At 46.4% G+C, this 8,605-nt stretch overlaps 1 protein-coding gene across 1 annotated transcript in view; it reads right to left on the reverse strand.

Annotated features, from left to right (window-relative positions):
* LOC104031754 (methylenetetrahydrofolate dehydrogenase (NADP+ dependent) 2 like) overlaps nucleotides 1–8,605 on the reverse strand; it is an 83,396-nt gene that overhangs the window by 27,128 nt on the left and 47,663 nt on the right. The window lies entirely within an intron of this gene.

Here is an 8,605-nt window from a genome sequence, read left to right on the forward strand (position 1 = left end):
CCCGTCTTTCAGCTCCTTGGGAGTCCTGCCTGCATTTCAGCGTGCCGGTTCACTCCAGTAAACCCGGACAGCCTGAAAGGGCACCGCTCTGGGAGCGGCAGCAGACACCCCAGAAGTCATCCAGGGGCAGCTACAGCCATAAAATTACTTTTAGCTGGAAAATGAGAAAACACCATGCTTTAACCTCTAGCTGTTGGACATACGCGGGAGCTCGTGCAAGAGATACCCAATTATGAGAGGGCACCGGGAGCTACAAGCACCGCTCTAACAGGGCTAGCTTCCTGCCCGCTCGGCGACTGGAGCAAAATCACATGTGCCTTTGTTCAGTCACATCCCTCACACCACCAGCCCGTGAGCTACTGAAAAGGGATTTGAAACACAACTACCAAAGCCAGCTCTAGTGCTGGCACCTGCGTTCACTTACCAGGGATCCACGCATCCAGTAGGGAAGGTAAGAGCTGTTCTTTTAGGCCACATAAGCCCAGCTGTGCACGCTCACACTCACATAGGGGCTACGACGAGTTGTTCAGCTGTAAAAGCATAAGCAGGAAGCCAGAACCCAGCTGAACCAGAGGCCACCGCAGCGAGATACGCATTTCCAGTGACTTTCCACAGATCTTACTCTGCCATCAGTGGAACTAGTCAGCTGTCCCCAAACATAGTTCTAGGTCTTGAACATTGCTTTGCTTTGAAATACTCCATCCTGTTTCTTTTGACTCATTTTACAGGATCACGTTGGAAGTAACTGATTTTACAGGCCCATTAAGCACAGTGCCTTTCGCCAGGCTCAACCTGCCTTCGTCTTCTTGTTCACGCTTATCTTGAATTTCACAGTTCTGCACCTCACTGCCACCCTGAGAATAAGGCAGCAAGTCAAATTAGCAGAAACTCCTACTTGAAGGTTTTCACAGCCACCGCTGTTACAGCCATCAGATACCAAGGGATTTGCTCCTATGCATGGACCCGGGTCTGATCTCAAATTGAACAGAAAGATTAGGCCCCTTAGCCTAATCAAACAGGAATTGCGCGTTCAATTATTTCCCTTGCTGGCTAAGAAAAATAATAGTATAAAGACAGGCCGGTTACTCTTCTAGACATGCATTATCTATTGCAAGGGAAATCCTCAGCGCTCACAGATCAACACAAACACTGCTAACAGCAGGAAGGCTGCATTTGTTGAAAGCAGCCAAGATTGGGACCAACACGCACCTAAGCCCTGTTCATCTGGACAGCGCAGACACGAGGTCCTGTTCAGAAGTCCAGCTGCAGCACCTGCCTTCCCACCCTGGCCAGCAGCTCCTCTCCCTCCCCTGCCCACGTCTACAACGATGACAAATCCCAGCTTGCCAAGCCTCAGTGCTTGCACTGCTAGAAACAGAAGGCAGATTGAACTGCCCAAGTCCACCAAGTGCCGTACCAGAGCTACAAAGACTTGTACCCAACAAGCACTTCAGATGCTAAGAGTTTCCAAAATTCACAAACACAGATAAGGCCACTCAGGGGCTCTCCTTGAGTTTCTCTTCCTGAACAGCACCCCTCCAATAAACACACATGAACACGTGATGCCATAGCCTTGAAAAGAAGGGAAAGGCACAAAACTATTAGCCAAATACTCTATGTTCCTGCACAGCCTGTAACTCAAGGTCCCCCATGGCTGTCCCTGCCTGCCACTGACTCATCTCAGCCTGCTTCACCCACCCAATGGGTGGCTGCTGGGCTGCCTGGCTCGCAAAGCAGGGATGCGCCAAAGTGCCCAGGTCCTCCCTGTTACGTAAAGCCGTCACAGCTACCTGCGAGGCCCATCTGTTGCCCTGCAACCTTTACATTCTGTATTACCATCTATTAAGACAGCTTCCTGGAACAGTGCTCATATTCAAATCTGCTGCTGGGCTCTGTCAAACGGCCGAAGTCAATAAAACACAGTTCATCATCGGATTTGCCATAACAATAGGACACAAACAGACTTAGTCTTACGTGTAGAAATTATGTCAAACAAATTAGCTTTGCCCGAGTTAGTCAGATGCTCTTGCAAAGCACGGCCCTGTCCCTCTCACGTCTCAACCCCCGTTGTGCTGTTTGTCAGATGGAGCTATGAAGAGGCATCTTTGCACACCAGTCTTGGGTTCTGCCATTCCCCATCCCATGCCCCCCAGCAAAAAAATCCAAACAAAAATCCACAAAAAACCAAAGAGCATAACATATTGCATGGAGTGACAGTAACAAAGCTCTAACACTCCTGACCCTGGATCACAACACGGCTCCGTGCCTCGGGAAGCTGCAGGCGATGGCAGATCAATTTGCAAACCCCAACAGCTACTGCAAAGACTGGGCTTCCAGGAGCAATTCAGGTCTGAGGCAGCAGGTACGGGCACTCAACTCTGGGCTCAGGGACGTCCCCTGCCTAAGCGGCTTTCCCCCCGTGACCACCTCAGGCTGGCTCTCCATCAGCCTGTCTCTAATCAGCCAACAGCAATTCCTCCATGCTGCATTTTTAGTCAGTCACGACCAGGAAACACAGTTTGACATTTGAATATCAGTTATTTGAAGTACAGCAAACTGTATTTTTGCTTACTAAAGGACAAAATACTGTTAAAAAGAAACATCACTAGGGAATATATACAAGGAAACTTGTTTGCCAACATTCACCAGATAAATTCAACATGAAGTTTTCATTAAAAATTAGTGTTTAAGCCACTCCATGTTAGACGCGGAATCAAAGCGTTTCAATACCTCTGACCTTTTTATGAGTTGGAAAACTGAGCCCAGAACTGCAGCTCAATTTCACAGGTGGCCTTATTTCCACAATAGGGAAAAAAAAACCCCAAACCATCAGATGGGAAACTCCCCCAAAATGGCTATGCAAAACATGCCTCAACTCCCAAGTTCAGCTAATCTTGAACTGCTCCAGAGAATGAGCATTTAAAACAGTTTTTACCCTAATTTGTCTGTGCAATTTTGTCTCACAGACTATTTTTATGTTTATATTAAAAAAATATTAAAATTACAATTTTAATTTGACTCGAACAACCTAACAATCGGTTTGGATTGGCTATACGACAGCCTCTATGTTGTGACGTGAACTGTTATTTCTATGTGGACTCATTAGCAGGTTGTGGACCCTCACTCATCTTTAAAAATCAGCTACCTGGAAATCTCCATGACAGAAGTCTTCTGAGTGCTATGCTTATTTTTGTGTGTCACTTAACGCTTACATTTTGCCTTCCTTTTCTATGTGAACATTTTTGTCCATTTTGCTGGGGCTTCAAAAAAAATAAAGATTTTGATTTTGGTACAACCAATTTCTGTCCTTCCACTAACAAGACGTCCACCAATCCAGCAAACGGCAACTTGGCCCTCTTTCCAGGCCTTAGGCCTCTGCTGTTTTCCTTAAATATAAATGCAAATTTTTGCTCTGCAAACAGGAGAAAAGCAGTCACCTAGATCCTGGATGAGCAGGCCAAAGGCCTGGGGTCTATGCCAATGTCTGGCTTCAAACAAGTTAATAAAGCAACTTGCCCTTTGCTGTGCCTCTATTTCCTCTAGGATCATTTCATATGGCCTCCTAGAACAGAGGCATTCACCTCTTCTCCCTGCAGTTATCCAACCTCTCATTTAGGGATCTGCCTGCCCACACAGGCAAAGGCTTACATACCGAGGCAAACCCCGCTCTCGACCAAAACCAGTCTGCACCCCAGCTTCTAACCCCAGCAGCCACGTGAGAGCGTGCTCTTCCCCTCTGCTCTGCAACTAGCCAAAGGGGCCTGGCATAACAGTGCTCCCAACAATAGCACAAAAACATTCTCCTCTTCTGCACAAATCGGTGGTGTCGGCTGCGCTGCGACACCTCCCTCAGCTTGCTAAGAGCTGCTTCTTACAGAGCCTGCTCTTGCTCCCACTCAACTCAATGAGAATAGGAGCAGCCCAAACTCTAGTCATAGTACCAGATTTTATTGCTCTCATGATAATTAATGACTACTTACACTGAGCTTCTAATGAGTACCTGCACTTTTTTTTGTTTGTTTATTAACCTGGTAGTAAGGAAGGAGTCCCAAATGATTTCCTAGATTCACAGTACAATAGGGACCTCTACAGGCACTTCCCTCTTCAAAGCAAGGCTAACGACACGACGCGTACGATCAGCCAAGCATCACTGCAGATGCCAGCAGAGCTCTGCAACGCAGACAGACCACAGGGCGCTGAGCTGTGCAGACAGCATGTTCAGTCCCTCAGCCGGCAGTTCAAGTTGCTCACCAAAGTCACGCCTTGAAATGCAAGCAATAACCGGTGCATATTCTCCCCACTGCTTGTTTTTCATGCTTCTTTTTCTAAAGGCTGGATGCAGCTACCCCGCTGCGATGAAGCTGTTTGCTTCCACGCCAGGAGCTACTGAAAGGAGCAGGGCTACCGAAGACCCTGCCTATGATGGGCTCAAGTTGACTGAACACAGCCTTCAGATTATTTATCTGCATCATGCAAATTGTCTTATTTCAAACACTTAGATTTTGTCATGATACTTCTCTGAGTAACTCCACAAGTTAACACACAAACAAAATAATTGTACTCGTGTCATACAAGGGACAGAGTTGAAATGAATATTCAAAAAGAAACTCTTCCTGTTTGCCCTCAAACTTTCATTTTACCAAAACTGACCCCTCCTTCCCCTCTCCCAATACTGCTAGTGTTACCCATCTACTAGAGAACCATTTCTTAAAGAACTTAAAGGAGCAAAAGAACCATCTATCAGCTACAGCGCTATGAGGTTTGAAAAGTTTCATGCCTCTCCTTCATGTGACTTAACTCCTCCCTGTCTCAGTTCTCCACAGTACATCAACCCCAAAGCACTGCCTTGCTTCACAGGGATGCTCTAAAGACAAATCCATTAAGGACTGCAAGCTTCAGGGGTCATGGGAGCTATTAACTTAGCTATTAAATCAATTCTTTTGCCAAGATAGCCTTCCCTTTGTGGGATGCTCTTCCAAGTACAGTGTGTTTCACGGACCAGAAATTAAATAAAACATATAATGGGTGTACAGAATGACAAAGCTATAAAACTTTGCTGAGAGCCATATGATTTTTTGGGGGTTGATTTTTTTTGTCTTGTTTGGTTTTTTGGTTTTGGGGGTTTTTTTGTTTGTTTGGGTTTGGTTTGGGTTTTTTTTTTTTGCATAAAGTCCAGAGTCACTAGCAAGTAACTAGTTTCACACCTAGTTCTTAGAACACAACCCAGTACTTAGACTATATGCTAGTTAGCCTTGTGCTAGCCACACAAGCACGAATCAGCTTTTCACTTTCCATACGCAGTAGAAGAAGCTGTGTTGCCATAGCAAGTGCGAAGGACCAGAAACCCTGCTGTGTTATCATGCAAAACATACTCTTGGTTACTGAGAATAAGAAAAAACCTTCTGGGAGGGAATACTGTCTCCTACCTACCTGCCTGCCACCAGACCTCTAAGACCTTCTTCAGGAGCTTCTGGCACTGTCTGCAGGCGCGGGCTGGCTATCGGACTAGGTGGGCCAGCGGCCTGGCTGCTCCTGTGCCCTCCCAGCTCAGACTGCTGAATCAGCTATATGCGATCACAGGCACCGCTCTTAATCAACAGTGCACCCTATCAGGCAGGTAAGACAGGGTCGCCGTGGACTCTGAGCGTTAGCCATCAATATACTTCCTCACAGTTCCTTCCACGATTAGAAGCAGTATTTGGAAAGGCCAGTCATCCTTTCCAGAGGCTTGCATCTCGCCATTTTAAACAGACCTTGCTGGGATCAGGTAAACTGCAGGCCACCCACACACTTCAAGCAAAAATGGGTGTTGAATTCAGGGGAGGGATTCAGGTCGCAGCCAAGCATTAGCAACAAAGTACACCTGCACAGTGACTGTGGATGCCAGTGAAGCAGGTAGAGGGCTGGGTGGCTTAAGGGCAACTAGGCTCGAGAGATGCACTGCAGCAAAAGCCAGTGCGGTTCCACCAGCCAGGATCAGACACAGGGCAAGCGCTCTGTCCTTTGGAAAGGCAGGTCCCAGTCTTTAGCGTCTCCCTCGTGGCCCTGCTGAGCAGGTGCCCCAACAAAGCTGATGCAGGACTGCCTAAAAGCCACACAAACATAGGGTCTCCTCTTGAAATGACAGTTTTTGGCACGTGCAGCTAATAGGAAGCAGAAGCTTACGACGCTGTTAATTATGCCATTACAGAAGGAGTCTGAGCCTGATAAATGAGCCAGGAAAGATGATCCTGATCCTCTGACAGGCCAGTTCTGCAGGAAATTCAGCACCGTAAGCAGCAACACACCACACTAGCCCAGTAGCATCTGTCACTTATCAAGGCAGGGCTCAGCACAGCTGACTCCACGAAGCAATCTGAGGCAACGCAGCCTTCCTCAGCTGGGTCACTGCATCAAACAGCAGAGTGATTCATTCATGCAGTGATGCCTCAAACACAGCTTGGGCCTGATGAAATTCCTTAAAACTGCAATGACAACACTCTTCTCCCACACGGGCTACAGCCTGTAAACACTGCAGACTGATGGAGAAAGCCGTCATCTGTGTTGGTGCCCCCAGCCTTGGGTGTCCAAGAAGCTGGTAGCCTGCTCCGAGGTTGTGTTTCAGCACAAAGGGCGTACAGCACCCAGGTGGCGAGGAACCCGTTTCCGGAAGCCTCAATACCACTTGGAAAAAGAAAACTGAAATCAAGCAAAGGCCTCCTTTTCCTTCCTTCTTCCCATCTTCATCTTTCCATTTTATTCTCACTCTGCCCTTACACCGAGTCTCATTTCACACAGCACAGACTCATCTGGTGTTTCACTCTCCAGCTTTTCTTCCCCTAGCAGAAAAAAATCTCAGCGAACTTTCACTGACAGCCCTTCCAAAGCTGCCTTGCACCAGAAAGCAAACTAGAAAAAAAAATTTCACTATTTAGTCTCCTGCTACATTGTGCCCTTGAAATAAACCTTCCCTTCCAGTTATGTTTAAGCAGTCATTAAAAATAGGAATTCAGTGTGTGTTTCTATAGGTACAGAGTGTCTCACTGCAATGAGTAAATACTTTTGAAGAAGCACGTGCATATCCTGCAAGGCACCTGCTTGCCCACTGGTATGTAAAGGGTGTCAAAAAAGTCAGTAAGAGGACATGCAGATGGTTAAAACGAAACAAAATCCATCTCTCCTGGACAGCCTTCTTCGGACAAGCAAAGGTGCAGTTGTTCCAACTCCTGCCCTTAGAACTCCTTTAACAACTGCACGCACACCCTGTGTGAGCAAGCTGTGTAACTGTGCGTGTCTGCTCCTAGACACAGCCTCTGTGATGCAGAAGGGTTGGTCCTCTAGAAGTGAATTCACTACTCACAACGTGCATGCAGGGAGAGACAACTCACTGCGGAGGAGCAGATTCACTCCCATGACAAAAGCCTTGAGACTTTCATCTTTTGGCCTACCTAGCTCTAAAATTTTCTCTGAGATCCATGAGAAGGATCTCTCACCTGTGTTTTCCTGATGACAGATACATGTTTTTAATAGGTATTTCCATTCAGCCTGTGCAGTGTGCGCGAGGGGTGAAGGGTCTTTTTTGTGTGCCTGTGTGCAGATGCACAGATTGTAACTGACATCTAATCGCACTCTCGCTACATACATGTGACACAAAACAGTAGGGCAACTGCTAAAAAATGACTTGAAAATCATTAAGAGCAGATGTTGTCTCTTGGTGGATACTATGAAAAGGTCAGAAGAATGGAAAGGAGCAAACAATATGGAGATCTGAAGATTTAGCTTGAGATGAAGAAAACAAAAAGGCTGAGAGTTGGAAAATCAGCTCAGTGCCTCTTACAAGACACTGGTGTCAAAACGTAGAGGAAAGGACCGGCGTCTGTCTCCACCCAGCTCCTCACGAACAACCCTTTCTGCGTATGCACATGTCGCTTGCTCCACTCTGTTGCACAGGGACTCCAACCAAACAGTTTGTGATGTGTTGTTTTATTTATTGGTATCAAATTGAGAGCCAAGACAACTCAGCTACTGACCAGGATCCCCATGCGAGAAGCCCACTGAGCTCCGGACCACTCAAGTGCCAAATGTACATGTACCCTTTCAAAACCCAGTCTTCCATACACATTTCAACATTATCATTGTAGTCTCACAAATACACAGGGTTTTTTCAACAAAAGACATGCATCCTGTTGTGAAAATTAACTCTCATAACAAAGAAATTGAGCTTTCCAGCAGGGCACCTAAATTTAAGAGCCTATATCATGCCATAAAATCGCAAAGTACCTAACTGCCTTTCTCGTGGATGACTAAGCATAGCAGATACGTCTACAACGTGCAACAGCTGAAATAGAAATCTTAGAGCCATGTCCAATCTCATCAGCACTGGCAAACACTCCAACCGTCCGTGAGAAGTCTCAGTTAGTGCCACTGTCTTCAGAACCAATTTTCTTCCCTTTTTCTTGAACCCAATCTTTTTACCTTTGCCATTCACAAAATCTTGTTACCTTTGCGATTATTCTTAGACAAGACGAAGCAAATCAAGCATCTGATACGTAATCTGTTTGTCCAGGGTGGAACAAAGTCCCTACAGTCATTTCTTTCTTATTTGAGTGGTCACGTTGCGCACATA

The sequence above is a fragment of the Pelecanus crispus genome, chromosome 4 (genome assembly GCF_030463565.1).
Source record: "Pelecanus crispus isolate bPelCri1 chromosome 4, bPelCri1.pri, whole genome shotgun sequence".
NCBI lineage: Eukaryota > Metazoa > Chordata > Aves > Pelecaniformes > Pelecanidae > Pelecanus > Pelecanus crispus.